Source organism: Mauremys reevesii, linkage group 10 (genome assembly GCF_016161935.1).
Source record: "Mauremys reevesii isolate NIE-2019 linkage group 10, ASM1616193v1, whole genome shotgun sequence".
Taxonomy (NCBI): domain Eukaryota; kingdom Metazoa; phylum Chordata; order Testudines; family Geoemydidae; genus Mauremys; species Mauremys reevesii.
The window spans coordinates 8,138,299-8,153,270 of NC_052632.1; the positions used below are offsets into that span (position 1 = coordinate 8,138,299).

Sequence of the window (14,972 nt, forward strand, 5' to 3'; positions counted from 1 at the left end):
CTTAGAGTAGCCATTTCAGTGCACAGAGATCTTTATTGTTTGACCCGTCACACATACTTAAATACCATATTTAATGCAAATAGTAGAAAGAAACCTCATTAGTTGAGATGATGGATGATAATTCTTAGGGACCAATTCTATTCTCATTTACACTTGTGCAACTCCATAGACTTTAAAATCAGTGGAATTACTCCATATTTATATTGGTGTAACTGAGAGCAGAATTTATCCCTTATACACATAGGGCAAGACTTTGAAAAATGGGTGTCCTAAAGTTAGGCTTCCAGGTACATATTTAGGCACCTAAACAATAATCTGACTTTTCAAGGATGCGAAGCACCCAGCAGCTCCACAGTCCCCTTACTTAGGTCCCTAAATATGCACTTAGATGCCTACATTTAAGAGCCTCGTTTTGAAAATGTTGGCTGTGGTGCTTTATGTATTCATAGTACTGTCCAAGGATGGATCTGGGCATAGGACTCAGGACTTCCCAGACTGTGTTCTCGAGCGCTCTGTCTCGTGATGCTAGTAGTCTCTTGTAGCATTTTTAATAAAGTCTAGGTTTACTCCTATGGAATAGTCTTCATGTAACATGTTGAGATGTAGGGCGGAAGATATGTATGAAAAATAGAGGTGGGCCCAGCCAAATTCAGATCTAGAGCCACACTTTCCCCAAATGTAGGAGTAGTCAGAACGTAAGAATGGCCGTACTGGGTCAGACCAAAGGTCCATCTAGCCCAGTATCTGTCTACCGACAGTGGCCAATGCCAGGTGCCCCAGAGGGAGTGAACCTAACAGGCAATGATCAAGTGATCTCTCTCCTGCCATCCATCTCCATCCTCTGTCGAACAGAGGCTAGGGACACCATTCTTTACCCATCCTGGCTAATAGCCATTTATGGACTTAGCCACCATGAATTTATCCAATTCTCTTTTAAACACTGTTATAGTCCTAACCTTCACAACCTCCTCAGGTAAGGAGTTCCACAAGTTGACTGTGCGCTGCATGAAGAAGAACTTCCTTTTATTTGTTTTAAACCTACTGCCTATTAATTTCATTTGGTGACCCCTAATTCTTGTATTATGGGAATAAGTAAATAACTTTTCCTTATCCACTTTCTCAACATCACTCATGATTTTATATACCTCTATCATATCCCCCCTTAGTCTCCTCTTTTCCAAGCTGAAGAGTCCTAGCCTCTTTAATCTTTCCTCGTATGGGACGCTCTCCAAACTCCTAATCATTTTAGTTGCCCTTTTCTGAACCTTTTCTAGTGCTAGAATATCTTTTTTGAGGTGAGGAGACCACATCTGTACACAGTATTTGAGATGTGGGCGTACCATGGATTTATATAAAGGCAATAATATATTCTCAGTCTTATTCTCTGTCCCCTTTTTAATGATTCCTAACATCTTGTTTGCTTTTTTGACCGCCTCTGCACACTGCGTGGACATCTTCAGAGAACTATCCACGATGACGCCAAGATCTTTTTCCTGACTCATTGTAGCTAAATTAGCCCCCATCATATTGTATGAATGGTTGGGGTTATTTTTTCCAATGTGCATTACTTTACATTTATCCACATTAAATTTCATTTGCCATTGTGTTGCCCAATCACTTAGTTTTGTGAGATCTTTTTGAAGTTCTTCTTCACAATCTGCTTTGGTCTTAACTATCTTGAGTAGTTTAGTATCATCTGCAAACTTTGCCACCTCACTGTTTACCCCTTTCTCCAGATCATTTATGAATAAATTGAATAGGATTGGTCCTAGGACTGACCCTTGGGGAACACCACTAGTTACCCCTCTCCATTCTGAGAATTTACCATTAATTCCTACCCTTTGTTCCCTGTCTTTTAACCAGTTCTCAATCCATGAAAGGACCTTCCCTTTTATCCCATGACAGCTTAATTTACATAAGAGCCTTTGGTGAGGGACCTTGTCAAAGGCTTTCTGGAAATCTAAGTACACTATGTCCACTGGATCCCCCTTGTCCACATGTTTGTTTGACTCCTTCAAAGAACTCTAATAGATTAGTAAGACACGATTTCCCTTTACAGAGACCATGTTGACTATTGCTCAACAGTTTGTTTTTCTATGTGTCTGACAATTTTATTCTTAACTATTGTTTCGACTAATTTGCCCGGTACCGACATTAGACTTACCGGTCTGTAATTGTCGGGATCACCTCTAGAGCCCTTTTTAAATATTGGCGTTACATTAGCTAACTTCCAGTCATTGGATACCGAAGCCGATTTAAAGGACAGATTTACAAATCTTAGTTAATAGTTCCGCAACTTCACATTTGAGTTCTTTCAGAACTCTTGGGTGAATGCCATCGGGTCCCAGTGACTTATTAATGTTGAGTTTATCAATTAATTCCAAAACCTCCTCTAATGACACTTCAATCTGTGACAGTTCCTCAGATTGGTCACCTACAAAAGCCAGCTCAGGTTTGGGAATCTCCCTAACATCCTCAGCCGTGAAGACTGAAGCAAAGAATCCATTTAGTTTCTCCGCAATGACTTTATCATCTTTAAGCGCTCCTTTTGTATTTCGATGGTCAAGGGGCCCCACTGGTTGTTTAGCAGGCTTCCTGCTTCTGATGTACTTAAAGAACATTTTGTTATTACCTTTGGAGTTTTTGGCTAGCCGTTCAAACTCCTCTTTGGCTTTTCTTATTACACTCTTGCACTTAAGTTGGTAGTGTTTATGCTCCTTTCTATTTGCCTCACTGGGATTTGACTTCCACTTTTTAAAGGAAGTCTTTTTATCTCTCACTGCTTCTTTTACATGGTTGTTAAGCCACGGTGGCTCTTTTTTAGTTCTTTTACTGTGTTTCTTAATTTGGGGTATACATTGAAGTTGGGCCTCTATTATGGTGTCTTTAAAAAGCACCCATGCAGCTTGCAGGGATTTCACTTTAGTCGCTGTACCTTTTAACTTTTGATTAACTAACCCCCACATTTTTGTATAGTTCCCCCTTTTGAAATGAAATGCCACAGTGTTGGGCTGTTGAGATGTTCTTCCCACCACAGGGATGTTAGATGTTATTATATTATGGTCACTATTTGCAAGCGGTCCTGCTATAGTTACCTCTTGGACCAGCTCCTGTGCTCCACTCAGGATTAAATCTAGAGTTGCCTCTCCCCTTGTGGGTTCCTGTACTAGCTGCTCCATGAAGCAGTCATTCAAAGTATCGAGAAATCTAGTTTTAATTGGTTCCAACAGGAGAGTCAGCTGTGAAGTTCACATCCAGATCCAAATTTCCATCAAAGTTCAGGTGTGTTTCAGTCCAGGTGGTAGTCACACTTTTCCGTGTTAATTTTTTTTTTGCAGTCATTTGGGCAATCAAGTTGACTATGCACTGCAGTCAAATTTCAGAATCAGATGTGAAATTGTTCATGGAAACTGAATTTTAGATTTGAATAGGTAGGAGGTGCTTTCACACTCATTTGATTGGGACAGAAATAATTAATTTATCAGATCAGTCACAACTGGCACACTTTGAACACTGACTCTGGGATAGTCGTAAGGAACATGGTCAATTCATAGTTAAACCAAGATTTGCAAAACAAAATCTGTCAGATACTTTCAACTAACAAAATCTCAATCTGCTTGTGGTGTCCCATGTGCAAGATAAGAGGCTAAAGTTACCGGGTAAGTCATTTGTATGAGCTATTCATTCATCTCTTCCCTTTGATAATGGAATTGTAATTTGTTCAGATTTCCACAATCTGTTTAAATCGGGTTTAACCCATAGCAGGTTATCAACGTTTACTGCCTAGCAAAATTAAGATTCACATGCATGCATGTGGGCTGTGAACCTTTTCTCCCCTTCGATTAAAATCAAAATGATTGCATTGTGTCTCAGCTACCCTCTCTAGTGTTTAGGATCAAACGTTTCTGCAGCTAGCCGCTCTCCTAAATGGCAGGAGTGTCTTGATCAAGTCCCACTATTGTGCCCTTTAGGAAGAATCTGTTTAGAAATTCTTGACTGAATGCTTATAGCCTCCTCCTTCTTATGTTCCTGTTGAATATTCATTACCTACAATAACAGATATTTGGTAGCTAAGCTAAAGCCAGTAAATCCTGTTAAGATTCTGGCCAATCCTGTTCCACTGTATATAATTGTTTAATGGAATTGTGTGGACAATGACAACATTAAAATGAACCTTTTATTCACCCTCCAATGACCTCAAAAGCACCTGAGCCAACCCAAGGGTAGTTTTAGCAGGAGAAAGGAAGAACGTTGGGTTTCCTTTTATTTAAACCACATGCCAAGCTGTTAAACTGATTTGAAGCCTAATTTAAGGTTAATTTATTAAGGGAAATTCAGCACTCATTTTGCAGTGGACCACAACCAGAAGGAGAGGATACTTGGACTGTAGGAAGTCCAGCTATGTGAAAAGGGGAGCAAATGGCCCACCCCTGGTGTTTACCAAGGTTCCTACTAATAGTCCCTTGTAAAAATTATTCTGTGTAAATACATGGTGTGACGATTCATATATGAATGTATGTATATCAAACTACTAAGTCCATTTTGTTTTGTAAGCACCATTTTGGCTGTAAGACTGTTGGTCTCTTCCCTATTATCTTTTTGCCTTCATCTTGTACTGAAATTCCAAGACAGAGGGCAAACAATGCAAAGCGATCAAAGGTCATTAACTTGGAGGGTCTCCTATTCAAATGCAAGCATCCTTGGACAGCAAGCTTCCTTTCCGGTGAGCCAGTAACCAAGCAACAAATCACCTGAGAGCAGACCTTGATTGCTTATGGGGGGGCTTTGAAGCTGACCAGAAGCATCACCTGATACAAGAGATTGCAACTTCATAAAAGGAGGATTCTCTCACCAGCCATTTTAGAGAGAAAAGGGACCAAAAATAGGCAAGACAGACCAGGGGGAGAAGGTAGAGAAGAGGGTTCTAGGACCCTGAAGAGACACTGTTCACATCCCAAAGGGGTTTGGATGCAGGGTTTTGTTGTTTTTCAGTAGCTGTGTATTGCCTGTGTTGTCTCAGAGTGAAGTGTACATACAGTAGAACCTCAGAGTTACGAACACTGGAGTTACGAACTGACCAGTCAACTACACACCTGATTTGGAACCGGAAGTACGCAATCAGGGAGCAGCAGACAGTACAGTGTTGTGTTTAAATGTAAACTACTAAAAAAAAAAAAAAAGATTTGACCAGGTAAGGAAACTGTTCCTTAATTAATTTAATTAAGATGGTTGAAAGCAACATTTTTCTTCTGCATAGTAAAGTTCCAAGCTGTATGAAGTCCATGTTCAGTTGTAAACTTTTGAAAAAAAACAACTATCCCGTTTTGTTCAGCGTTACGAACAACCTCCACTCCCGAGGCGTTTGTAACTCTGAGGTTCTACTGTAGGTGTTTAGAGACCTCGTTGCAGAGGCTGTGTTCCTTGATGACGCTGTTGCTTGTCCTCAAAGAGTTAAACTGTAAACTGGAGTGCCCACAATGGGGGAGCTCGTCGAAAAGGTTGCTTAAGGAGACTTGGGGCCTGGGCGGTTTAGCGCTGCTCTTTTTACCATTTTCAAGGCTTTTTGCAAGGAAAAAGGCTAGAAAGTTTTATTCATTTGTTTTTAAATAAAAGCTGAGATTCTCCTTTCTGTTCCTTAGTCCCCCCAAATTAGATTGGGTGGGCTGCAGCCATGTTCTTTCCAAGCCAGCTGTGTCACCAACACTGCTTCCTGTGGCAGCCTGAGGCTTCCTGGAGGAATGTGGGGATGTCTCCTAGTCAAGAACCTCGGTTGTGAGACGACAGCCTGAGGTGGTCTGGCTGGAGGCCATAAGGTGTCAACCGCCCTTGAGAAAATGAAGAGAAATAAACGGCAAAAGGCCGAACGCAGTCTGTTGCCAGCAGAGCGGACACCACATGGTCTCGTCCTCAAAGCTGAAACAGATGAGGATGAAAACGAGCAAGAGGTAAAAAGCCGATGCAGGCCAAACCAAACAGCATTTTATTTGGAACCATCATGCATGTGGAGCTGGGCGAGAGAGGATGTAAGGCAAGGCAGGTCTCTGTCACAGGGTCAATGTGATTATTTGCTTTAGAAACTCCTGCTAATTCATGTTGCCTGGTTTAAAATGACCAGCGTGTATGCACTTGTCTGTTGGGTACTTGTAAAGTATAGCCTGTGTAGTGGGGGGGAAAAAAAAAAAAGGCTCTCCAACCTGGAGACTCTCATCAATAACCAAACTTCCATACAAACGGACTTCACTAAAATAAGACAGGAGATCTACATTACTCACTTCACCTCTCTACAAAGGAAAAAGGACTGTACGCTGTCTAAACTCCTACCTGCCACATGGGGCCACAACCGTGGTACCCCTAACCCACCCAGCAATATCGTCAATCTATCCAACCACACACTCAGCCCAGAAGAACAGTCTGTCCTATCTTGGGGACACTCTTTCTGCCCTGCCACCCCCACCAACATGATACAGTTCTGCGGCGATCTGGAAGCCTACTTTCGCCGTCTCCGACTCAAAGAATACTTCCAGGACAACACTGAACAGTGCACTGATACACAGTTACCCTCCCACCAACAGCACAAGAAGAAGAACTCCACATGGACTCCTCCTGAGGGTCGAAATGACAGTCTGGACCTATACATTGAATGCTTCCGCCGATGTGCACAGGCAGAAATTGTGGAAAAACAACATTGCTTGCCTCACAACCTAAGTCGTGCAGAACGCAATGCCATCCACAGTCTCAGAAACCATCCTGACATTATAATCAAAGAGGCTGATAAAGGAGGTGCTGTTGTCATCATGAACAGGTCTGACTACCAAAAGGAGGCTGCCAGACAACTCTCCAATACCAAATTTTACAGGCTACTTCCCTCAGATCCCACTGAATACACTAAGAAACTGCACCATCTACTCAGGACACTCCCTACACTAACACCGGAACAAATCAACATACCCTTAGAGCCCCGACCAGGGTTATTCTATCTACTACCCAAGATCCACAAACCCGGAAATCCTGGACGCCCCATCATCTCGGGCATTGGAACTCTCACTGAAGGACTGTCTGGATATGTAGACTCTCTACTCAGACCCTATGTTACCAGCACTCCCAGCTATCTCTGTGACACCACTGATTTCCTGAGGAAACTACAATGCATTGGTGACCTTCCAGAAAACACCATCCTAGCCACCATGGATGTAGAGGCTCTCTACACAAACATCCCACACACTGATGGAATACAGGCTGTCAGGAACAGTATCCCTGATGATGCCACAGCACAACTGGTTGCTGAGCTCTGTGCCTTTATCCTCACACACAAGTATTTCAAATTTAATGACAATATATATCTCCAGATCAGTGGCACCGCTATGGGCACCTGCATGGCCCCACAATATGCCAATATTTTTATGGCCGACCTGGAACAACGGCTCCTCAGCTCCCGTCCACTCACGCCCCTTCTCTACCTATGCTACATTGATTACATCTTCATCATCTGGACCCATGGGAAGGAGACTCTGGAAAAATTCCACCACGATTTCAACAGCTTCCACCCCTCCATCAACCTCAGCCTGGACCAATCTACATGGGAGGTCCACTTCCTAGACACCACGGTGCAAATAAGTGATGGTCACATTAACACCACCCTATACCGAAAACCTACCGACCGCTATACCTACCTTCATGCCTCCAGCTTCCATCCCGGGCACACCACAAGATCCATTGTCTACAGCCAAGCACTGAGGTACAGCCGTATCTGCTCTAACCCCGCAGACAGAGGCCAACACCTAGAAAATCTCCACCAAGCATTCTCAAGACTACAGTACCCACACGAGGAAATAAGGAAACAGATCAACAGAGCCAGACGTGTACCCAGAAGCCTCCTACTGCAAGACAAACCCAAGAAAGAAACCAACAGGACTCCACTGGCCATCACATACAGTCCCCAGCTAAAACCCCTTCAGCGCATCATCAGGGATCTACAACCCATCCTGGACAATGATCCCACACTTTCACAGGCCTTGGGTGGCAGGCCAGTCCTCGCCCACAGACAACCTGCCAACCTGAAGCATATTCTCACCAGCAACTGCACACCGCACCATAGTAACTCTAGCTCAGGAACCAATCCATGCAATAAACCTCGATGCCAACTCTGCCCACATATCTACACCAGCAACACCATCACAGGACCTAACCAGATCAGCCACACCATCACCGGTTCATTCACCTGCACATCCACCAATGTAATATATGCCATCATATGCCAGCAATGCCCCTCTGCTATGTACATCGGCCAAACTGGACAGTCTCTAAGGAAAAGGATAAATGGACACACATCAGACATTAGGAATGGCAATATACAAAAACCTGTAGGAGAACACTTCAACCTCCCTGGCCACACTATAGCAGATCTTAAGGTGGCCATCCTGCAGCAAAAAAACTTTAGGACCAGACTTCAAAGAGAAACTGCTGAGCTCCAGTTCATCTGCAAATTTGACACCATCAGCTCAGGATTAAACAAAGACTGTGAATGGCTTGCCAATTACAGAACCAGTTTCTCCTCCCTTGGTTTTCACACCTCAACTGCTAGAACAGGGCCTCATCCTCCCTGATTGATCTAACCTCGTTATCTCTAGCTTGCTTCTTGCTTGCTTATATATACCTGCCCCTGGAAATTTCCACTACTTGCATCCGAAGAAGTGGGTATTCACCGACGAAAGCTCATGCTGCAAAACGTCTGTTAGTCTATAAGGTGCCACAGGATTCTTTGCTGCTTTTACAGAACCAGACTAACACGGCTACCCCTCCGATACCTGTGTAGTGTGAGTATCACGAGCCAGGCATTCTTTCAAGGGTGCTGTGCGCATATCGGGTCTTCGGTGAATGCTCCATTTGTAGGCTGGTGTGTAAGCTGATAGACTTGTAAAGTAAAATATTGGCCCAATACGTCTAGCACAGCATCCAGCAGGAAGATCCTGTCATGCAAATGACCATATAAAAATGGGAGTCGGGAAGGATGTCAAAACACTTGCAGGCCTGGAGGGGAGAAGTGGGAGGGAGGACTTGTCATGAACAACTCCAAGATCTGTACAGAATCACATCCCAAGGCAGCTTGTATTTGCAAATTTGAGGCAGTATAATGTAGGCATACAAGCAAACGTCCCAATCCCCAGAGCAGGAAGTCGAAAAAGCAGTTATCCAGATGTGTGAAGTATAGAGATTTGCCTGTAAGACATATTACAAATTAAAAATGTAATATGGAGCCTGGGGACAGGCCAGAGTCAATAGGCGACAGATTGGAATGTTCAGGTATCTCTGCCGGAGTGGACAATAGGCTGGTTTGAGGCCATTTATTTTCCTTAAATGGAGTGGTTTGTGGCTCCAGTCAGCACCGAGTGGTTGCTTTGCAGCCAGCCAAAGAACCGTGTAGAGCAGCAAGAGCGTTTCTGGAAATGTCATAATAATGAGTTTGGAACCTTTGCTGCTAATCCTCTGAGATTTAGCCTAAGATGATGAAATTTAGGATGCGGGAGGTGGAAGCTGGGAAGGCCTCTCTTGAATTAAAAAAAATTCCCTTCCTCATTCTCTGCAGCAGCACAGTTACAGCCTGACCTAACATACACCAGCAGTCCTGACTTAGGCAGGGGAGTATCATTTATATTCAAGGACTGTTCCACCATCCTGGCTGACTTTAAACATTTAACCCCTTTATTTATAACAGCTCCCACTTGGGCTCGTTTCCTTTTCCTTACCTTACTCTTCTTTCATGCATTCCTATAGAGCTGACTTTGAAAATCACAAGCAAGGCACTGACCTACCAGCGGGAACCCCAAAGCGTTTTATGGTGCTGACAGCAAGATCAATCCAAGGAAAGAAAGATAGGCCTTGGGAATGTTCTTGTTAAAATTCAGTGACGGCATGAGTTAGTCCCACAGCTATCAGACAGAGACCTCAGCACTAACACGAATTTATGTGGAATGATTCTTCCATAGTGATTCCATTGTTGTTGTAAAAGTACGTGAATTAATTTGCGGAAAGCAATCAATTAGCCGATTAGTTATCATTACAGACCAAAAAACTACATCAAAACAACATTCGTAAGGTTGCAAAGTCAAGCAATGAAAAGATAGGTAATGCCAGTCCGAAGGTTGCCCGTGCTACCTTAATTGTTCCTTCTTATGCATCTGTGCTGTGCACTGCATGAGGCAGGGATTGTGTGGAAAAGATAGTGTGTGAACACGTAATTAAAGATGATCATACTGCATACACAGAAGACGGCACAGGCAACTGTAAATATGCATTTCCTGACTTTTGAGTGTTTGACTTTGTAGCCATAACATTTGAGAGTCCTAATGTTGGAAACATGCACAGAGATGTGAAAAGTAGGTGATGCCGAAGGTGGCATCACTGGTGCAGCAAAGGGGTTGAGGCTGATGTGAAAAGAGATGCGTTTGGGTAATTAGAGAAGGGCAGAATTATGCAGGGCTATGGAGGAGCCAGTAGAGGGCTTCAATATGTGAGGGTTGTGACATAGTCAAGTTAATATCCAAGTAGAGAGGACTAGGACAATGGACTAGGGTCCAGGAAGCCTTCTCTCTCTCTGATTAAGGATGATATGTCTAAAAGGTTAGAACATAGGTCAGGGAGCCAGAACATCTGGTTTCTACTCTCAGCTCTGTCATGCAGGCTAATGCAATTAACAAAGCTCAGGTCAATGCTTGTGGGAAGTGGAAATACAGCATTCTTGGTTGAAGAGGTTCATCTGTGGAACTAAAGTACAAGAGGAGATTAGACCGTTCCAGACTCTGAGTGGACTGATTTTCAGAGCATGCTGCAAAACCAGACGGTTTGATAAAACTTTGTCTCTGCAACCATCTGTTGAAAGAAACAGAGAGAACCCACAACACAGGGAAAAAAAAATATAACCGTGCTTCTTAGGTTTCACCTACTATTCTCAGGTCCTATCTGGGATGTGAGCATTGAGATCCCGTTTACATATGCAGTGCTTAAGTACTATAGGCCTGGGCATTATAGAAAATCTTATGATAGAATAGCACCTGCCTGATGATTCTGGTTGGGGCTCTCTTTATTCATGTTTGTAGAGTACTCTGGGACCCTTGTGTGAAATGTGCTATTGAAGTGCAAATTACTCTTTTAATCCTTTCCTCATTCTAATTTTGATGCCTAGAAAATCCAGTCTCCTTTTAAACACAGTTAATTAAAAAGAGTTTGCAACTTCGATAGTGATTGGAATTTGCAGGTTAAGCCAAATACCTGCACGACGTGCAGTTAGAGATGGAAATAATAATCTTGAAAAGAGACTCTGGAGGCAAAGTGAGGGCATTAGTCTCCCAGCTGGGTCTGCAGTAGTGAGTCATAGCTCCAGCTGACTCTGATGGGGCCTGTGGCTATGTGGACATGGTTTCAGCCTCTGTGGTTGCATTTCAGCGCTGGTGGGGTATTTGTGTATGTCTTAAAAATAGAAGTTAATAACAACACTTCCATCTAAGGACCTCCTGTGAGGCAGGGAAGTAGTATTGTCTCGGGGCACTGAAGCACAGAGAAGAATTAAGTAACTTGTCTTAAGTCACATAATGAGACAGGAGAAGAGCTGGAGTTAGAATTCAGCTCTCCTGACTGTCATGAGTTTTAACTACTAGACCATGCTTCTTCCAGTATGTACATTGTGCATGTATGTTTTTATGAAGTTATGTAGGAGGAAATAATGGCAGGTGAACTTCAAAAAGCTCCAGTGATAGATAGGCACCCAAAATCATAGTATTTTCTTCAGACCTGCTGGGGCCTCTCAAACTGTCCGGTAAATCGCATGAGAACGTGAGATGTTCTCCTGTGAATGCCATGAGAGGCATGTTTTCTCTCTGGTATCACAGGAAATCACAGAAATTCAAGAGGCTGGGAAGAACAACATGAAATCAGTGTTTTTCAATCTGCCACAAAGGTTTTGTTAAAGGTTTGGGCAGAAATTCGGCTCAGTCCCATTCCTAGTAAGAAACTGGATCCTGGTTACTAAGTAAATTAAAATGGTCCCTCCCTTGTAATTTTGAAGGGCTATTTAAGAGATTTTGACCATCAATTTATATTGAATTGAGAAGTTGTTGTCGCTAGGTTACGTGTTTATGGCCATAGGTGAGGAATTATCAGCATATAGGCCATGCTTGAAAAACTCCAGGGCTCACTGTGATATGTATTTGTTTGCTCCCACTTTTGACTGAACTTCAGTAGAATTAGAGATGGCCCAAGATGCAAACCTGTGGACACAGATGGAGAACTTCCTAAGGAGGAGAACAGTTCAATTCCAGCATTTCAGTCTGGTCCTAGGGAGAGGGGCTGGCCATGAAGGTAGGAGCTGGATCCAGACTTCATGAACGTCATGGATGTTAGAAGTTGTGCTTTTGGTTCAAGCCCATCTTCAGTAATAGAGCATGGTAGAGGAGGGTTGTTAGCAAGCAAGGTGTCTTGTGATGTATTTTTTTTCTTTTGTAGTTGACCTTGATAGACACTGATATCAGTTTGCAGTACTTACAGTACAAACCCTTCTGAGTGAACCTGCGTAGCACATAGCTCCAGACACATTGTTCACTCCCCACAACCTTTTTTACAAATCCCCATACACCACTGTATGGAGAATGAGGCGTAAGATCATGCTTAAAGCTAAGCATATACTTAAATGTTTTGCAGAAACCAAGCATTAGACTAATGGCTAATGCTGTGATATCTGCCATCTGTGCTCTTAGGGGAGTCCAAACCTGCTTCCAATGACCTCAAGTGTTGTAGGACTGGACCCCAAGGCTGGTTGGAAATGCTGGCAGCAGACAGTACCCACCCCAGAGCTGCTCATTTTATTTTCTGACTTGTCTGTCGTAAATCTATTGTGGAATGCTTCTCTTTGTTTCAGTTATTCATTATTCAGCCATGGATAATTGCAGGCATGGCTTCACAGTTAAGATGCCCTTTCAGTTCAGCTCCAAAACAGTCCAAACGGAGCACTGGCTATTTCATCATGTATCTTTGTACTTCTGAGCCATGCCGAGCAAGGTCTAATCAGCTGTGAAATAGCAAGTTCTGGTGGTGAAAGAGGGGCTAGATTTAGCCTGAAAAAGTCATACGTCCGTGTTACTCCCACGGAGGGATCTGTAGTGTAATTGTGTTAGAATTGTTGTTGTAGCTTGGTAAAGAAGAGGACATTAAAGTGGCTTTCTCAGAAGCATAACGGCACCTCTTTCAGAAACAGGGAATCAGCAACCAGTGATGAAGTTGAATGTGTGGCTGAAAAGAATAGTGGAGATTCTACTAAATGAAGAGGATGTGACTAGAGTTGATTAGGTCAAGGCAGTGATGGGACATCATAGAACTTCGAAAACCTGACTATTAAGTCATCTGTTTGTTTGTATTTAACATACAGAATTGTTCCCTACAGTATGTGTAATTAGTGCTTTGTCCAGTTGTGTTTTATGTGTCCTGACCAATTGCCCTGCAGTGGGAACAGCTCAAAACCATTGATGATTGTATTAGGGTTCATAATTAATGCTGAAGTGAGATCAGAAAAGAGAAGGAGAAGAAGAATACTCTTGAGATTTGGCTGAGTAGAGTTTGGAGAAGGGTAGAAATGCTGAGTGAAATTGATTGGGGAAAAAGGAAAGTGCTTAAAGGGAATGAATGCTTCTGGGCAATATCTAGCAACAAGGGCTTTGAGTGAAAGGAGAAAGATTGTCTTGGTGGGGCAAGGCCACCATGGGTAATGATATAGGGTCACAGATATCCTCAGACCATGGGGCACCTCGGTGAAGTTAAAGCGGTCATTTGGGCTTTACATCTTCAAAGAGCTGCGGGTGTTAACTCCGGGGGACTCTACACCAGTTACAGCAGAAGGCAGGAAAAGATGAAAGACGAGAGGAAACAAAACAAAAAGAGGGAAAATGAAGTTCACATTGAATAAAAGATTCTGGCACAAGTGATAAAATGCACCTTTAGCTCCTGTTCCCAATCTTCTGAGCCATCCAGCCCACTGCAAAGTCATTGGTCAGTGGAGAGCTCTACAAATAAGTTGGGAAGATGCAGACTTGGCCACTTCGCACAAGCCTCTCTAATTGGACCAGTTTATTCAAACCGTCATTTTATTTTCGAGTCAGCGAATATTCCTCCCTGGAGCATCATTTTGAGCTTTGAATTCCTCTGTGTGAGATCCCCTGCCCTGCATGTCCCCTTGTCCCATCCCGGTCATGATTTGTTAATGTTGTTAAAAACTTTTTTTGCTGCTTCATAATTTAAAGAACTTCCTGACCTCATCCCCAGGATCGATGCATGGAGTAACCAGGTATTTTCCAGTGAAGAAATTGAACTGACTATATTTGGTATTGCATCTTGGCAGTCAAATACTCTTTCTCTTCTCCCCTCCCTCCCCCCAGGGTCTCTATTTTTGTTTAGTTACAATATTTTCCCAGGATGTAGCCTCACTGAAACGGAGGGAAGAATATCTATTTTGCATTGCATTCTTGACTCCGTGGTAAGAGTTTTCACAGTTCTTCTCAGAGCGTTTCCTTAAGCGTGTCTGCGAAGTCCCTAGTGAAATGACGTTTTGTCCCGGTCCCAGTAACTTCTTTATTTTAAGCAGCCTGTACAGCTATGCTTCAAGGCAGTAGAGTTGCACTGAATAGGCACACAGCAGTGAGTCATTTAGAGATGCCCAGCCAAGAAAATATTAGTTTAATCAACAGCTTTGTGAGTTTGCCAACTGTCTCTTTCTTTTTTGAAGACTTGTTCTGCTGAGTAAGCCAAGGATACATTAAATAGCCGGCCTGTAATGAGTTGGCAAAGCTTGTATCTGCTTCCTGCTGTGAAGGCTCTGGTTTCATACATCATTGGCTTTGCTGGCAGTGGCCATGTACACCCAATGACACAAAACTCTAGGCACTCTACGAACACTAATTATGCAACCTCCATGGTACACCACTGACACAGGA

General features: G+C 43.1%; 1 protein-coding gene across 5 annotated transcripts in view; it reads left to right on the top strand.

Annotated features, from left to right (window-relative positions):
• The window catches only part of ADAMTS17 (ADAM metallopeptidase with thrombospondin type 1 motif 17), a 265,853-nt gene that overhangs the window by 89,025 nt on the left and 161,856 nt on the right, over nt 1-14,972 (top strand). The gene's annotated exons all lie outside the window — the stretch shown is intronic.